This window comes from Diadema antillarum, unplaced genomic scaffold, assembly GCF_040938485.1.
Source record: "Diadema antillarum isolate AM-2024a unplaced genomic scaffold, OU_Dant_1.0 seq00001751_RagTag, whole genome shotgun sequence".
NCBI classification, from domain to species: Eukaryota; Metazoa; Echinodermata; class Echinoidea; order Diadematoida; family Diadematidae; genus Diadema; species Diadema antillarum.
Window position 1 is genome coordinate 482,309 of NW_027272433.1, and position 18,004 is coordinate 500,312.

Sequence of the window (18,004 nt, forward strand, 5' to 3'; positions counted from 1 at the left end):
TAAGCTTTAAAAAATGTTTATTGATTAGTATCAATAATTGATTTCATGGTAATTAAATGTCTGTATATTTCAACTGATGTTTTTTAGAAGTATTTTCATTTCGTGTACTCGGATGGTTATTTTCTATTTCATTCTTATTCTAATGTCACATAAATGCACTCGGTAATCATTTTTTGACATAAACCTGTACTATATGTAACATTACATGGAGCTATATATCCACACCAAAGTTCATAATTGAGCCCTTTTACATAAATAGTGTTTTTGTTATAACACTTTGCTTTTTCTTTGATATTATATTTGTCTGTGTTCCGTATGGGGTTTACATTTTACAAGCAGTGCTTCCGTTATACTAGTCCCCTATATATATGAATAATTTCATGTCATTTTATTGATGTCAAACATGATGTACATTGTTCTAAACATTTATCATGTAAGGAATTTTCTTTGTTCAAGATCACAGCCACGTGACCATGTCTAAAATGTTCATTCTATGTTTACTTCTTTACATCTAAATGGTCGTCGTCATCCGACAGCAAACCACTATGGGCTACATGATTGAATTGTCATTAACGAATACAACAAAACATTGTTGTTGTTGTTGTTGTTGTTTTTATTTCCGTATTCAAATAACACTATTTAACCATCCCCCCCCCCCCCATGAAACATTTCACCAATGTCTTGATGTGGGCTGACTTATTTCTTTAATATTCAGACGGGATGAATAATTGAGAAGTCTGGTAAAAAACAAAAAAAAAAAAAAAAAAAAAAAAAAAACATTGTTGAATAACTCCTATCGCGTTTAGCATGTTTAGACATGGGAATACTGTTAGATTGTAGGAATTTAATACCACACAGGTCATGTGTACAGTAACTGTATGATGTGATCAGGTAATTGAATCAAGTGAAGGAAAATTATCTTTATCTATGATATTATTATGTCACAGCGCAATTGATTGCTTTAGAACATACAGAATGAAATGAACATCTTTTTGACACCAAACATCGCTGTGTTAGGCGATGCCGTAGCTTCATCACATCATTTCTTCTGCTGGTGTCAACCGAGATAATGTCCGGAACATGATTTCCTAAATTGGCTCTAGCGGGTGAGGTATCAAACTGTCACATTATTGTACTCTGAATATTGATATCTCTGGTATACGAACTGCCTATAAACCATAAGAATATAAAAAGAGTCGCAGGTCAAAGTTTGCTGAGAAACAACATGTTGACCTCGTCGGTGTTTCAGCGGGTGCAGTTCCTTCCGATATTTGACTATTCGGCCAGTGATGGGGAAATCCCTGCTCAATGCACGATCAATGAAAAGAGAAAGGAGTTCAATCGCAGCCGTCATCTAAGCACTTGGTAACGGCAGGCAGATTAAATGGGAGCTAGCTGCTCTTTCGTTTCCACAGTGACTGAAACCGTGCAAGGCCTTGGTGCGAAGCCCTGTAGCTGGTTCTCATGGAAGTTAGTCTTTGAAAGTTCGAGTATCGGCAATGGAAATATGAGCGAGTGAGGGTTGACAATGCTAAATGAGGAAGTGCTGAGAGAAAAGGGGAAAAAGATCCCGCCCTTTTCTCTTGTATCACTGGATCTAGCAAGAAATCTTCTTTGCGTAAGATCAGACAAGCAATATGACTCACAAAGAGAAGGGTGTTTGTCCCCGGTTCTTATCCCCTGTTAGCGCCTATTGGCAGACACTTTTATATCAGCATGCAGTCCTTTCCAGTGGACTTCTACAGGAGAAAGCATCAATTTTCTTCCTCATATTCCCGGTAAAATAAGATTTTGCTGACTTGGAGTTACGACGAGAAATCTATCACACATCGTAGTATTAGGAATCACATTTTGACGCCATGGCGGCAAAAGTAAAAAAAAAGAAAAAAGAAAAAAGGAAAAGAAGAGTATTCAGGAATATGTCTTTTCATTTGCGTAGAGGCAATGAGGAAATACGGGTATATGTCAGCTGGGGGTTGATGGTGTGAGGAGTATTTCAATTTTCTTCTGGGCATATATATTGGGTATTTATTACATGCAAAATGCATCGTGTCCATAAATTCATTTGATAATCCGCCCTACTGTCACCCGTCCGTAGATCAATTAAGAGATTTGGGAATAACCCCTCCCCCCCCCCCCCCCGTCAACACGTCAGCACGTTATGGTCTGCGCCTTTCTACGTAATTCATTTCTTTTTAATTTTCAGTTTTAGTTTTTAGAATAATGACCCCCCCAAAAACCCCACCTTGACTTCATTCCATCGGAAAGCGGGAGAAATCATTATTATTATTAGCCTTGAATGGTACATAGTATACTCATGAAAACTCGAGGAAATGTAAATATTTCATGACATTTTTTTAATACTGTTAGCAATTCCTTTGTATCATTCCACTACTGTGTAAGCATAAAAATTACATTTTTTTTTTCCAATGAAAAGATTGTCCGTGTTTCGTCAACGTTCAGTGATGTGTTATGTTAATTTTGCATTCACCGAGTGCATATAATGTTTGAGATAAATCAACCTTTATAATATTTTGTGGTGATATCATTTCATCGCAAAGCATCGACTGAGACCATAAATACCTTTGACTACCCATATCTGTAATGTGCAGGCCATGAAGGGGGGGGGGGGGATTCGAAGGTTACACCCCCCCCCCCCCCCCCCGGGAGCAGGGTCCACTCGAAAAAACAGCAACAACAACTTGATATCTACCTCTCAGAGATATAAATGCAACAGAAAAGTGATTTTCTAGATTTCAAAGGAAAGAAAAGTCCAAACAAATGTGAGATCAATGACCCTTGACCCCCCTCTTTCACACACTGAAGAACTATTTCGCCATTCTCATTTACCCTGGAAATCTATATATTTTCTTTTACTTTTCTATTTGAAGATTTCCAGAATATTCCATCTAATGTGTGCACCCTACCGCTGAATCTCAATTTTACATAATATGCAAAAGCTCTTCCGTGTTGGAGGGGTTTGCCCCATTACCACCACCACCACCACCACCATCCGCCGGCTAGATAATCTCTGCGCATAGGTAGCTTTGATTCGGGCTTTGTTTGTTTGTTTTTTTTTCTCTCTCTTTTGATGCAACTGAAGTAAATGACTAAAGCATCGTCTTCCTTTAATAGACCAAAAAAAAAAAAAAAAAAAAAAAAATCCGAAAGGTGTGCCCTGGCTCGATGAATTTCAATAGTAAAAATGCAAGAGCTCCCTCTTGTGGGAGAGGGGTATCCCTCCCACAATCCGTGCCGCCCCCTCCCCCACCCACACACATACACACATATACACACACACACACACACACACACACACACACACATACACACACACACACACACACACACACACACACACACACACGCACACACATACACTGCCCTTAAATGGATTTTAAGTAATTTGATCAGTAAATTAAAACAAAAATCATCGGTTATATCTTGGATTGAAAATTTCCATGAAAATTTCACCAACAGTGTGCACTAGAGCATTGAATATCAATTCTAAAATGGGCATAACTCCCCCTTGTGGATCCCGTCCCCGTCCCACTCCCTCGCTTGCATGTTCTCCAAAAATATTGGACATATTCATTCTTGCACCCACACCATGAAAACATTACAATTCTCTACATTCATTTCAAGAAAGTATACACATAAGCAATCTGAAAGATAGATGAAAGTGTAAAACACTTCATTATAGCCATGAAGGACATCAGAGGCATTTCTTCAACTATTAAAGGTAAATACTTATTATCAATTGAATTTTACTTTTAAAACTATACCCTCTTAGCACTCCCTCAGAAAGGGCCACTATTTCTAATTAAATATCGTATTAAAGATCGTATAGTTACGGGCATGATGTGGCATCAGAGAATAACCCCTCTTATAGGTCACGAGCTATTGAAGTCAAAGCAAAACATTAGTAGCCAGGCTCCTTCAATTCACTTGTAGATAAAAACCTTGCAGAAAAACATCCGGGACCGGAGTTTTGACAAAGGCATGCGCCCTGATGTGAGCGACAGATGGTCTCACCCTGCAGACTGACTGACCTCTTCACACGAATCTCGGGTGTTATTTACGGATGTGCCAAAAGATGCTGTCCTGGAAGGTTATTGGTCTCCAGCACAGATGAAGGGAATTACGATGTGCAATTTGAGTTTTGATAAATAGAAAAAAAAATAATGATTTGTTAAGTCTCCTGGTGTCGTTTACCAACGAGGTACCAAGGCCTACTTAAATTAAATCTTTTGAAAATCTGCTACTGGCACTTGTCTTGGAAAACAAACAAACAAACAAACAAACAAACAAACAAACAAACAAACAACAAACAAGTTTCATCCTGTGTCCAACGCATGCGACGACATCCTCCAATCACGAGGTTGTTGCGATGGTTCCGGTAACGTTTCCATGTTATTCTTTCTTTCTTTTTTTCATTGCGTAGAAATCGATGTTTTCACAGGCGATGAAATACAGAAACGCATCGATGTGCTTGGACGAACAAGACTGTTAGCTACCTATGCTGCGAGTTTTACCAACAGGTAAGTTCTATATCATTCAACTATGTCACTCAAACCAACGAAGTGGTGACGATAAGCTCAGCTTTCCATCATGCCCAGAGAAACAGAGTTCTATGTCATAGCAATGTTCCAGTCAGGGATCCAGGAATTCCGTAATTCCTGGCCTCTTTGCAAACTTAAAGGGGGCGCACTCCCTCCCCCCCCCCCCCAATTTTCTTTCTATTTCTTTTGTTTTAACAAAAAATAGATAAAGGGGTATGCGCGCCCGGTACGCCCCCGCCTGGATCCGCCACTGCCAGTAATGAACTTGTCCTGCGTTTGGTGTCTGTATTGTGGGAGTTGTGTGAAAACTAATTACGATCATGGCAAAAGCTGTGATGGGTACGGTGTAAGGATGCAGGCCTAAAAATGATGTTCATCTTTGTTGTTAAGCAGTTATACTACGTCATCTTTTTCGAACCTCTTTGCAAAGTGTTGATACCCCCTGTTTGACTTGAAATTAAAGAGAACAACGCAAAAAATCAAAACAAACAGATTGTTCTTAACCAAATAGACTTCAGCCAGCTAACCCTTGTTTTTTTTATGTGTTTGCGACATATTGCGCCCCCTCCTGGATCCGCCACTGCTATTAGTATGTTTGGTACTGATATGTTGCCTTGTATTCATATCAACCGTTTTGCTTGGTCGTGGAAATCTATCAAAATTTTCTTACATTTTTACCAGTGATAATATAATGATTTGAAATGTTTACATCGATCATCGATTTCTTTGAAACGACATTGTAACAAAAATGAAAACTGAAGGAAGGAATGTAATTGGCATGACTTGTAAAAGAATCACTTGGAATTAATCACGAACGGGATATCAGTCAGTATGATACAGATGCAAGTGGTAGGTTCTTGAATTCATGGGAGAGAAGTAAGTTTCTGCCTGCAGGAGATTATGAACAGTTTGATCGCTATATGAGTTAACTCCGTTTTTGTCAATTTGCGATATTTGAGAGAAAACCTGCTAAAAGTACGATAAGACGATATGATATATTTTTCATCACAACTTTGAGAATATTCTCTTATTATGCAAGTGAAGTATCACTGGAAAGGTTTTAGTTTGCTCGGTCCGATGATAGACTTAAAGGTAGGGGATACCTTTTACAGACCTCCCAAAATGCAGCAAAACATTAAATAAGAACCTCAGGGGACTTGTTTAGGCCACTGCGGAGACATTTGGAAGTCAACAGTTATCTACAATTTGAATAATGCACTAAAACTCAACTACTCAGTAGTTTTGTGTGTCAGCCACACTTAAGCCTTTTTGTTGCAGTCTTCTGTATCTTTTATCTATAAACACAAATCTAAAAGTATAAAGAGCTGATGTAATAACATATAGAGTGTGTGGCAAGAATGTATATAGAAATGTTTGTAAGTTTTGATGAACTTTCTTCACAAAATATACATGATGGACACACATGCAGTGCATGGGTCTGCAAAGGTAGCCTAGTAATGTACTGGAATTTATGGTGAGCCCCGAAAAAAATTCAATTCAAAATCTAACGGTCAATAAAAATGTACTAAATGTTACCTCCCACTTTCAATACTTTATGGGAGTTTCTAAAATGATACTCTCTTCAACATACCACTGTATTTATACAACTCTTCATTTAAGGCATGCAGATGGGATTCCCTACCTTTAAGGCCACCGCACACTACACGATCAGACTGGTCTTAAAGTCTTAAGCCAAGCTGGGTCTTAAAGGTAGGGAATCCCATTTGCACGCCTTAAATGAAGAGCTGTATAAATACAGTGGTATGTTGAAGAGAGCATCATTTTAGAAACTCCCATAAAGTATTGAAAGTGGAAGGTAACATTTAGTACATTTTTTTGACCGTTAGATTTTGAATTGAATTGTTTTCGGGGCTCACCGTAAATTCCAGTACATTACTAGGCTACCTTTGCAGACCCATGTACTGCATGTGTGTCCATCATGTACATTTTGTGAAGAAAGTTCATCAACACTTACAAACATTTCTATATACATTCTTGCCACACACTCTATATGTTATTACATCAGCTCTTGTAGTTTTAGATTTGTGTTTATAGATCACAAATACAGAAGAATGCAACAAAAAGGCTTAAGTGTGGCTGATACACAGAACTACTGAGTAGTTGAGTTTTGTGCATTATTCAAATTTTAGATAACTGTTGACTTCCAAATTTCTAAGCAGTGGCCTAAGCAAGTTCCCTGAGGTTCATATTTAATGTTTTACTGCATTTTGGGAGGTCTGTAAAAGGTATCCCCCACCTTTAAGACCAGTCGTACGACCGGACACTGCACACTATACGACCCGACTGTAAAAGCGCGCGCAGTGCGCACTGCGTGCGCTTGCATTTTACTGCATTGTGAATGGCTGAAAGCCTACGACCAGTCGTAGAAATTCAACATGTCAAATCTCTACGACTGGCGCTAAGACCCAGTCGTACGACTAGAAAATGGCAAGACTGTGATATCACACTTCTAGTCTTAAAAGGGCATTGTACCGGTTTTTTATCTTTTTATATGTTGTTCTTTTAATTCTAAAAGACCCAGCGGTGCAAACAGAATCAAAATTTCATAACGATTTAGTCCGTAATTTCATGTTGAAAATGGAAATTTTGGGGCGAGAATTATGCTAATGAGCTGACGAGCCCGGATGTCGTGATGTCACAGGTGCCAAATGTTTCACTGATTACAAGCCCTCGCATACGCGTGCGTTAAATCGTGCCGAGTAGCAGACGACGCATAGGCCCAATTTAGCCAGCAGGCGGCACTTGTGTACTGTCCTATCCATGCAGCTGTCTCAAATTTCGCTGAACCAAATCGCACCAAAATTACAGGATATACTTCTAAGCAAATTTCAAAATACCGTATTATATTTGAACGAAATCGGTAATCGAGAAGTATCAATATTGACGCCGAATTTCAAGTTGTCACTAAAAAAAAACCTCACACTTCGCGAGAGATCTTGGTAAACGCGATATGCACAATCTAGAACTGAAGTTAGCCGACTAGTGCTGTGCGAACGGGGAATTTACGCGGAAACTAAATTTAAAAATGTCATGATTTTAGCGATTTGTGTGATTTACGAACTTTATTTTTCATTCAACTTAGATCAAATAATTTATAAATTGATTTCTTGCTCCCGATTACTTGAAAGATTTGTCTCATGATATTAGATGGCTAACTTCAGTCTGTGCGTGCGCAGGCAAGTAGGGCTACTACGCCGCGATCACTCTTGTTTAGTCGTACAGAGCAGATTGTTTTAGCGACGACAGGAAAGTCGACAACTTCACTTACGCTTCTCAACTTGCGATTTGGTTCCAATTAGCGTGAGCAAGTGGACATGAGTCATAAAATACTTCTTGTGATTTTGGTGCAATTTGGTTGGGTGAATTTTGAGATATCTACATGGATACGGAAGTACTCTAGCACTATGCCTGCACCAGCGCTTGGATCGCGAAGCGGTGCACTGTTTATATCTACGTGGTCGGGCCACTCTTCCGAGGTATGGGTCCTACTAAAACTAGATCTAAGTTAGTCCTTGGTGTTAATACGACCACCATGAGATTTATCTCGACCACAAAAACATTGAAAATCCATAAAGCAGATACCTTACCTGCAAAATTCAGCACAGAAACAACAGGGCCTGCAGCACAAGGGCCTCTAGCGGCAAAGCTAGACCTTGGAGTCTGGACTTTCGTCTGGACTTTCTTCAAGTTCTGGCAGCAGGGCCATTCGGGGTATGTATTGCATACGAAACGTTTTATACGCTGTGCCTATTATTAGCGCTGTGCACGTACAGCTAGCGCTGTGCACGTACAGCTGTCGACGGAGCGGCGAGTAGAATCTTCTCGGTCCTTGACTGCTCACTAGTCCTAGTCCTAGTTCTAGTCTAGAGTCTATAGAATCTATGTTATGTACTGAGTGCCGTTTTCTTCTAACTAGGCGTAGACCGTGATTGCCGTTGACTATTTTTTGGATTTAGATTTTAAGAATCACTCAGTCCTCATCTTCGTTAGATACTAGTTTGAACTGTGATGTCGAACCATTATCGCTCATCATCAATGCATAGTTAGTGCAACGTTACTTGTTTTACACACAGTTTTCTATGGGCAGCACGTTCGGACAATGATGCCAATTTCATTTTGCATATCTGGAATATTCCCCACAAATTTGATCTAAATAAAAAGCTTTTGAAGAGATTCCTTTTAAAAATTAATAAATATTGTTTAACATGTTTATGTCAGCTCCATATTGCAATTGTACTAAGTAACAGTTTTTGCAGTACTTCGTGTGAGATTTCATCAGTAAATTGACATGTGTAGAACCTTTCTAGTTCGTTTTGCTAAAGTCGGAGGTTGGCACCTGTGACGTATGCCAAATTGTGTGGATCGTTCCTTGGCTTGCTCGTTTTCATTTTTTTCAAAAAATCATTACAGGCTTATCCTGGGTTTTAGAATCCTCTCTTTCCAGTTGTAGGCATCAAAAAATGTAGATTAGAATTATCAGACAAGTAGAAAATGTCAGTACAGGTTTCTTTTAAAGGGGCATAGTCCCGGTAGTGTAGATGGCGCTGTTGATGATACTGCCGAAGATTACCGAAGTAGAGCTGTCATCAAGAGTAAAGTGCGTAGGTGTTGCTAAGTAACGTTGCCTTTGTTGTCTTCTCTGCGCATCGCGCAGTCTGTAGTAATGCCAGGGTACGTGCATATGTGCTTGTTATTATGACATCACAAAAGAAGTTTGCTAAAGCTGTCATCCCCCTCAGCCGAATCATGAGCCGAACTGTGATCGGACCACTGACTACAGTGAATCGGACTTCTTCGGACTCGGGAAAGTGGGCCAAAGCGTAAGCGCCAAAAGAAGTCGATAGCGTAGGTCTCTATAGGAAACTTGCGCCGTGCGCCCGCGTACTCATTTGACTAAAACACGGGGACCATGCACCTTTAAGGTCTTAAGACCGGTGAATCGGGGCAAAATCGTGTAGTGTGCGGCGGGCTTTACTTACAGAAGTTAAAAAAAATGGCGCTTATTCAGTTAAAACTCTTTATGCAGTAATATGATAAGATTTAGTGAGGTAATTCTTCAACCTAGATGTTGTCACCGTATAGTATTATTTTATTATGAACTCTTTTTTAGAGACATTATCATTATTAATTTTGGTACTGTCAATAATATCACTCTAATCATTAACATTTGCATAAGCTCCTTTGTCATTGTGGAGTTAATTTGAATGAGCTCCACTGCTGAGACTTTCAATATGAGCACTTTCGTGGAGACATCATTATGGTATCTCTGTATTCTTGTTTGATACTTTTCAGATTTGTTATGTTTGATTTATGTCAGTTTTATCTGGGGCAAATTATTTTTTTATAGGGACCCATTTTCTCTCTTTCTTCTCTCTTTAAAGAACAACAACAGTATGATAATGAGTTATGAATCAATGAAAAAAGTAAGCAAACAAAAATATCCTATTACGCAGGGCTCGACACTAACTTTTATTTTTGGTGGCCCGATCGGGCCACCAAAATCATGAATTTGTATTTTTTGGTGGCCCGAAAGTAATAACTCAAGAAGAACATGAAAAACTAAATCGGTCCTACTAAACATAGAAACATAAATATTAAGCATTACTGAAGTAATACAGGTACCCATGTCTAACATTAGTGAATAGAAAATTCATTCATCTTACCGTTATTCTGAGTTCTAAGATTTAGCAAATGGGCTTATAGATTATATTGAAATTTTATGCTATTTTCGTGGTCAAAACTTCCGTTTGAAATGAGAAAGTGGGAGCATTTGCAGACATTTGTAAACATCCGACATTAAAAATGTTTTAGCATTGTAAAGAGCCGAAAGTTACCGTTATTCATTTCTGATTGTAAAAGCAATCATCCAACACTTACTAGTATTTTAGCACCTTACGGAGCCGATTGTTGCCATTAATCATTTCTAAATGTAAAAGAAAACAACCGACAATGATTTTAGCATCTTACGGAGCTGAATGTTATCCCTATTCATTTTCGAAAGTGAAAGCAAACATGCCCTTTTCATTTCAGCATCTAACTGAACCGATTGAAACCTTTAATCATTTCCAAATGTAAAAGCAACAATCTGTTATTCATTTCCAAATTTAAAAGCAAACATCCGGCATTTATTTTATCATTGTACGGAGCCGAATGTTACTGCTGTCCACTTCCGAAAGTGAAATGAATCATCTGACAATTATTCTAGCATCATACGGAGCTGAATGTTACTGTTTTTCATTTTTAAACGTCAAGGCAGACATCAGACATTTATTTTACCATCAAACGCAGCTGAATGTTACTACTATTCATTTCGAAATGTAAAAGCAAATATCCGACATTTATTTTAGCATCGTATGGAGCAGAGTGTTACTGGTATTCACTTCCAAACGTAAAAGCAACAATCTGACATTTATTTTGCCATCTTCTGGAGCCGAGTGTTATTGCTATTTACTTTCAAAAGTGAGAGCAAACATCCAACATTATTTTATTTAATCATCGTACGGAGTTGAATATTATTGTTATTCATTTCCGAACGTCAAAGGGATCATTCGACGTTTATTTTAGCATCTTCCGAAGCTGAATGTTATTGCTATTTACTTTCGAACGTAAAAGCAAACATCCGGCATTTATTTTATCATCTTACGGAGTTGAATATTACTATTATTCACTTCCGAATGTCAAAGCAAACATTCGACATTCATTCCAGCCGCGGAGCTGAATGTTATCCCTATTAATTTCCGAAAGCAAAATCATATATCTGACATTAAATTTAGCACCGTACAGAGCTGAATGTTACCGTTATTCATTTCCAAAAGTATAAACAAACATCCGACATTTATTTTAGTATCATACGGAGTCGAATATTACCATTATTCATTTCTAAAATAAAAAGCAAACATTGACATTTATCTTAGCATCTTACGGAGCCAATTGTTACCGCCGTTCATTTCCAAAATTAAAGGCAAACATCCGACTTTTTTTGGTGGCCCAATCGGGCCACCAAAATCTTCATTTCTGATATTTTGGTGGCCCGACGTGCGTTTTTGGTGGCCTCGGGCCACCGGGCCACCGTTAGTGTCGAGCCCTGTATTATGGCTTTTTAATATGAGTGTAAACTTCAGTAAGACATGTAATTGTTACGGTATGATCTTCATAAGTATGATGCCAAATCTGATAGATTGATGACGTTATGAGTTGCCACGTAATGGTTGTGACTTCAACTGTTGACAGATTTTAAACGAGAAGCCCAGTGTCCTGCTCCTGCGACCATGCTAATGCCGGTGATTGTAAGGACTTTCATCTTACTCGCGGCCACTTTACCTGCGACCACACCCACGCCTGTGCCGAACGGTATCCGCGGATGTGCCTGTGAGTGTGGAACAGCTCCTTAAAATGTCCTTTACCAACGTTTTCGTTTAAGGCAGGCAACTGAATGTCTGTCACATTTTAATCCCCTCCCCAACACCCGCAAATATTGTCCTTTTTTCGTTTTCCACGTGGATAACTGAAAATTATTGGGTTTTCCTGCTTTTGATAGCTGAACTCTTGAAAAGAAACACAAAGTTTGATTTGGGGTTTGGGGTTTATTTTCTGACTTCTCCTCCTATTTTCCCATCTAAATCTTAACCTTGGAAGCGTATAATGACTAAGTACAAGAAATGTTTAATCGATTTGCCATGTCTTTCAAATTCATGAAATTTTTCCGTTGAAGTGTTTTTATTGTAACTAATTGACAAATTGCCCTGAATCGACGTAAATAAGCACTAAATTAATCAGTGCTTTAGTAGTGGCCATGATAAAAATATTTAAAAAAAGTAATGGGCGTACGTACTCGAGCAGGAAGAGGTTCGAATGATAGGTGACCGCGTCCATGCCGTGGGCCATTCTCTCTTCTCCCAGACTTAAATTGTTACGTAGGGGACATCAGTCACTATTTCTCTCCCATGCTCGATCAGCTCTGCTGTTGCGGGTGCGCGTCACGAGACTGACACTCTGGAGTCATACAGCCCACGAGTCATACAGCTCACAAGTCATACAGCCCACTAGTTATACATCCCACGAGTTTGGCACTTAGTAAATAAAGACCACGAGTTCGACATGAAAGTAAAATAAGCCCACGAGTTATAGGGAGCCGACAGCCCATGAGTTCGACAGTACCTACAAAAGTCTGACGAGACCGACAAAACGGAAACAAAGCTCACAAAACCGACACTTGGCAAAAAGGGCTCACGAGACCGACACTAGGCAGAGAAGGCTCACGAGACCGACACTTGACAAAAAGGGCTCACGAAACCGACACTAGGCAAAAAAGGCCCATCAGACCGACAGGATGAAAAGGGCCACCTATAGACCAATAAATTGTATAGGATGTCCAGATAATGGCATAAGGAAGACACGAGATGGAAAAGGAGTTGCAAGGGTATTAACCCGTTAGTTGCCCTCCCTCATCCCCTGAACTGTTGAAGATCTTTAATTGTGCTTGCATGTGTGCGTGTTTGTGAAAATATAAACAAAATTCAATGAAAGTGTTCATCAGATCTGTCCACATTAATTTTGGAAATACCAAAACGCCCTCGTTTCCATTTCAGCAAAACGCATACCGGTAAACACCTACTTAGAGAAAAAAAAAAATGATTTCGACATTCAGATCAACCAACTACAAATACCCAGGTATGAAATGAAGTTTACAAAAAAAAAAAATCACAAAATGGTCAATGCGGCAGTGCACATCTGCTTTTCATGATATGGAGGGGGAGTAGTCGTCTTCAAAGGTGTTGATTTAATATAAATTCACAGAAACAATGTAATCGTCTATGATATGATCAGGGTAGCGTTAAGGATTTAGAAAAAAAAGACGATGTATCCATGAAAACAAAATTTCATTAAAAAATGTACTGCTTTGAGGAGAATGATTTTACAAAGTAAAAATACAAGCCACAAATCGAGGTGGATAGCTGCGACATAAAACGTTTTCATCCGTTTAATGTCATACATTATGGTTACAGAAATAATCACAAATTGAACTCTAAGCAGGCGGGTATAAGCAGGCGGATAGATTATCGAATAAGGCCTAATTAACTAGTGAGGCGAGAATGAATAGGGTAAAAAAAAAAACCGTCCAGCTAGAAATTGGGAAATCCTATAAATAGCACGATGGCATCTAAAATTAAACCATACCAAGGAGATTATTCTTGCCCTGTGTTATTTTTTTTCACACATTTTTTTTTTTTTTTTTTTTTGGGGGGGGGGGGGGTCCCATAAAGAGGACATCTCGGGTTCGAATCCCGATGGAATCTCATTTTCTGTGCTCATTTTACACTAATAAATCGTATTCATTTCTGGTCAGTTTTCTTCTGTTTGTGTTTGTTACATACTCAAAAAGCTGCATCTCTTCGGTGATCCCTCGCATTTATCCCCAAGATGAATCATCCTTCGGGTTTATGCCAAGTTCAAGTGTGTGCGTGTGTGTCACACACAAACACACTGCTATAGCTTCTGACCATTCTAGCATTGAGAATTAAGGGTTTCTGAGACAAACACTAGACCAGGGCTTTCTTTAGCTCAGTCGGTAGAGCACCGGGCTAGCGATCCGGAGGTCTCGGGCTCGAATTCAGATGGAATCCCATTTTCTTTGCTCTTTTTCCACTTAAAAATGGGAAAATTGTCGCTCTCCGTTGCGTGACAGAACTGCCCCCTTAAAGCCACACGTGTAGAAATACATACACAATGTTGTTAATATGTAAATGGTGCTGTTCAATTAGTTACATTCTCTCTGCCGATAGTGTGACAAAATTCACCCGCCAGTATGTAATTTTCCCCTTCATGGAATACCTGTACAGGTAGATATTTGTAATTGACATGTAGATGGCGCTGTTCATCCTGTCGGTCCAGTGCCGTATATTAAAGGTGCATGGTCCCGGTGGCGTTTTTTTTTAAGACGGCACAGATTGGGGCATGGCGCGTGTTAAACCTATGGGAAAAACGCTGGGTTGGGGTTTTTGGTCATGGTTAGGGTTAGGGTTAGGGTTGGGGTTAGGGTTAGGGTTAGGGTTAGGGTTAGGGTTAGGGTTAGGGTTTGATGGTTAGGGTTAGGATTAGGATTAGGGTTAGGTTTAGGGATAGGGTCCCCGATAGATTTTTAGTTTCCCCAATCTGTGCCGTCTAAAAAAAAACACGCGTCCCGGTGTTTTTCTAGTCAAATGCGTACGCGGGGGCATGGCGCAAGTTTCCTATAGAGACCTATGCTATCGACTTCTCTTGGGCGCTTACGCTTTGGCCCACTTTCCCGAGTCCGAAGAAGTCCGATCCACTGTGTCAGTGGTCCGATCACAGTTCGGCTCATGATTCGGCTCAGGGGGATGACAGCTTCAGCAAATTTCTTTTGTGATGTCATAATAAGAAGCACATATGCACGCACCCTGGCATTACTACAGACTGCGTGATGCGCAGAGAAGACAACGAAGGCAACGTTACTTAGCAACACCTACGCGCTTTACTCTTGATGACAGCTCAATTTCGGCAATCTTCGTATCAATGCTAACGGTGATCGGCAGTAGCATCAACAGCGCCATCTACACTACCGGGACTATGCCCCTTTAAGAGAGTCTGGCCAACTCGGTTTTTGGCTTACGTGTTTTGAAGCCTGTGATTGGTCAAAAGCTGGTCCCGTGATCTACAGGCGCCATGTCGTTACTGAAGTGCGCTCATACGCAATGCCCATTGTTAACTGCCCCTTATTTGGCTTGGTTATTTTGTTACGTCTGAGCGTACACGCTAATCCTGTGACGCGTAATACGACATGGCGTCCAAATTAGCAGTTGGCCAGACTCTCTTAATACACGGCACTGTGTCGGTCTCGTTAGCCTTCTTTGCATAGTGTATGTCTCGTGAGCTTTCTTTGCCTTGTGTTGGTGTCGTGGGTATTCTTTGCCTTTTGTCGGTCTCGTGGGCTTTCTTTGCCTAGTGTCGGTCTCATGAGCCTCTTTTGCGTACTGTCGGTCTCGTGAGCCTTCACTGCGTAGTCACCGCGTCGGTCTCGTGAGCCTTTTGTGCGTCACAGTGTCGAACACATGGGTGTATGACTCATGAGCCTTATAACTCATGGACCGTATGACTCACAGAGCTATATTTTTGACGTCGGTCTCGATGACCGTATGACTCATGGGTGTTGGTCTCGTGGGATGACCCCGCTGAGGCATTGTCTACTGGCAGCCTTTCCAGTTTACAGCGATCATATTGCTGTCTCAACGGGTGCACGTCACGAGATCGACACACCGAGTCTTCCAGCTCGCAAGTCATACAGTCCATGACTTAAACAGCTCACAAGTCATGCAGCCCATTAGTTCGACACTAAGCTAACAATGCCCAGGAGACCGACACATCAAGCTCCGTATTGTATCTGTCGAACTCGTGGGCTGTTTTTACCTAGTGTCGAACTCATGGGCTTTAATTGTCTATGAGTGTCGAACACATGGGCTGTATGACTCGTGGGCTGTATGACTCGTGGGTGTCGGTCTAGTGGGATGACCCCGTCTCATGTTTTTCACACAGAAGTGATGGGGTTACCCACGAGACCAACACCCGCGAGTCATACGGTCCACGAGACAAACACAAAAAATAGGTCCATTAGTTATACAGCCCATGAGTTATACGGCTCATGACTCATACAGCTCATGAGTTCGACACTAGACACAAAAGGCTCTCGAGACCGACACTAAGCAAAGAAAACCCACGAGACCGGCACTACACAATAAAGGCTCACGAGACAGACAGTACGCAAAAGTGGCTCACGAGACCGACACTAGGCAAAGGCCCACGACACCGATATTAAGCATAGAAGGCTCACGAGACCGACACTATTAAAGCATAGAAGGCTCACGAGACCTACAGGATAAACAGCGTCATTTACATGTCATGCATGTACCCGTACAGGGTGTTTCATGAAGGGGAAAATAGTTATTACATACTAGCGGGGGCAATTTTGTCACGCATCGGGGAGCGACATTGCTACCAATTTTTCATTTTTGATAAGATTGTCCTGTTCAGCATGGGACCCTCCCACAAAAAAAAAAAAAAAAAAAAAAATCGATGCGTTTATAAGATTTTGCGGGCCTAGAATCACTGTTTTGAAACACTGTTTTGAAACACTGTTTCAAATCACACTTTCGTCAGGAGAGCGTTTATAAGATTTTTTTCTCCGAGCGTGTTGGGGCTCTCGCTCAGATTGTGCCATTGCGCAACTCACTCTGCGCAGGTTTTCCTCGGCAAAAGGTCAAACAGGGTGCGCGCAAGGCATTGTGACGTCACATAAACAGTGTTTGAGATCGCGGTTGCGAAAAGGTGCGTTTATAAGATTTTGCGGGCCTAGAATCACTGTTTTGAAACACTGTTTTGAAACACTGTTTCAAATCACACTTTCGTCAGGAGAGCGTTTATAAGATTTTTTTCTCCGAGCGTGTTGGGGCTCTCGCTCAGACTGTGCCATTGCGCAACTCACTCTGCGCAGTTTTTCCTGGGCAAGAGGTCAAACAGGGTGCGCGCAAGGCATTGTGACGTCACATAAACAGTGTTTGCGATCGCGGTTGCGTTTATAAGATTTTTGAAACACTGATTCTACAGAAACACTGTTTGTAAACGCACTATTTTGTGCGTTTACAAACAGTGTTTCAAAACACTGTTTCAAATCACGGCGAGCGTTTATAAGAATTTTTTTCGAGCTAGAATCACTGTTTGGCCAGAAACAGTGTTTCAAAACACTGTTTCTGGCCAGAAAAAAAAATCTTATAAACGCACCCCGATTTTTGAAACACTGATTCTACAGAAACACTGTTTTGAAACGCACTATTTTGTGCGATTTGAATCAGTGTTTCAAAACACTGTTTCAAATCACGGCGAGCGTTTATAAGAATTTTTTTCGAGCTAGAATCACTGTTTGGCCAGAAACAGTGTTTCAAAACACTGTTTCTGGCCGGAAGAAAAATCTTATAAACGCACCGAGCCATCGTGCCATTTTTAATAGGCTTTCCCACTTTCCAGCTAGACGGTGGACGGTGGTGCTTTTTTTTTCTGGCTTCACTAGGTAAGTAAAGTAGTCCTTATTAGATATCCTATCCGCCTGCTTATACCCACCTGCTCAGAGTTCAATTTGTAATTCAATCTTTAACTATAATGTATAACATTCAACGGATGACAACTTTTTCATATCGCAGCGATTCACCTCGATTTGTGGCTTGTGTTTGTAAAATTACTCTCCTCTATACGGTAGATTTTTCAATTGAAATAGAACAGCTGTTTTTTATGGAAGCATCTTATATAGGTGGCGCTGTTCGTCCTGTCCGTCTCGTGAGCCTTCTTTGCCTAGTGTCGGTCTCTTGATCCTCTTTTGCCTAGTGTCGGTCTCGTGAGCATTGTTTGCGTAGTGT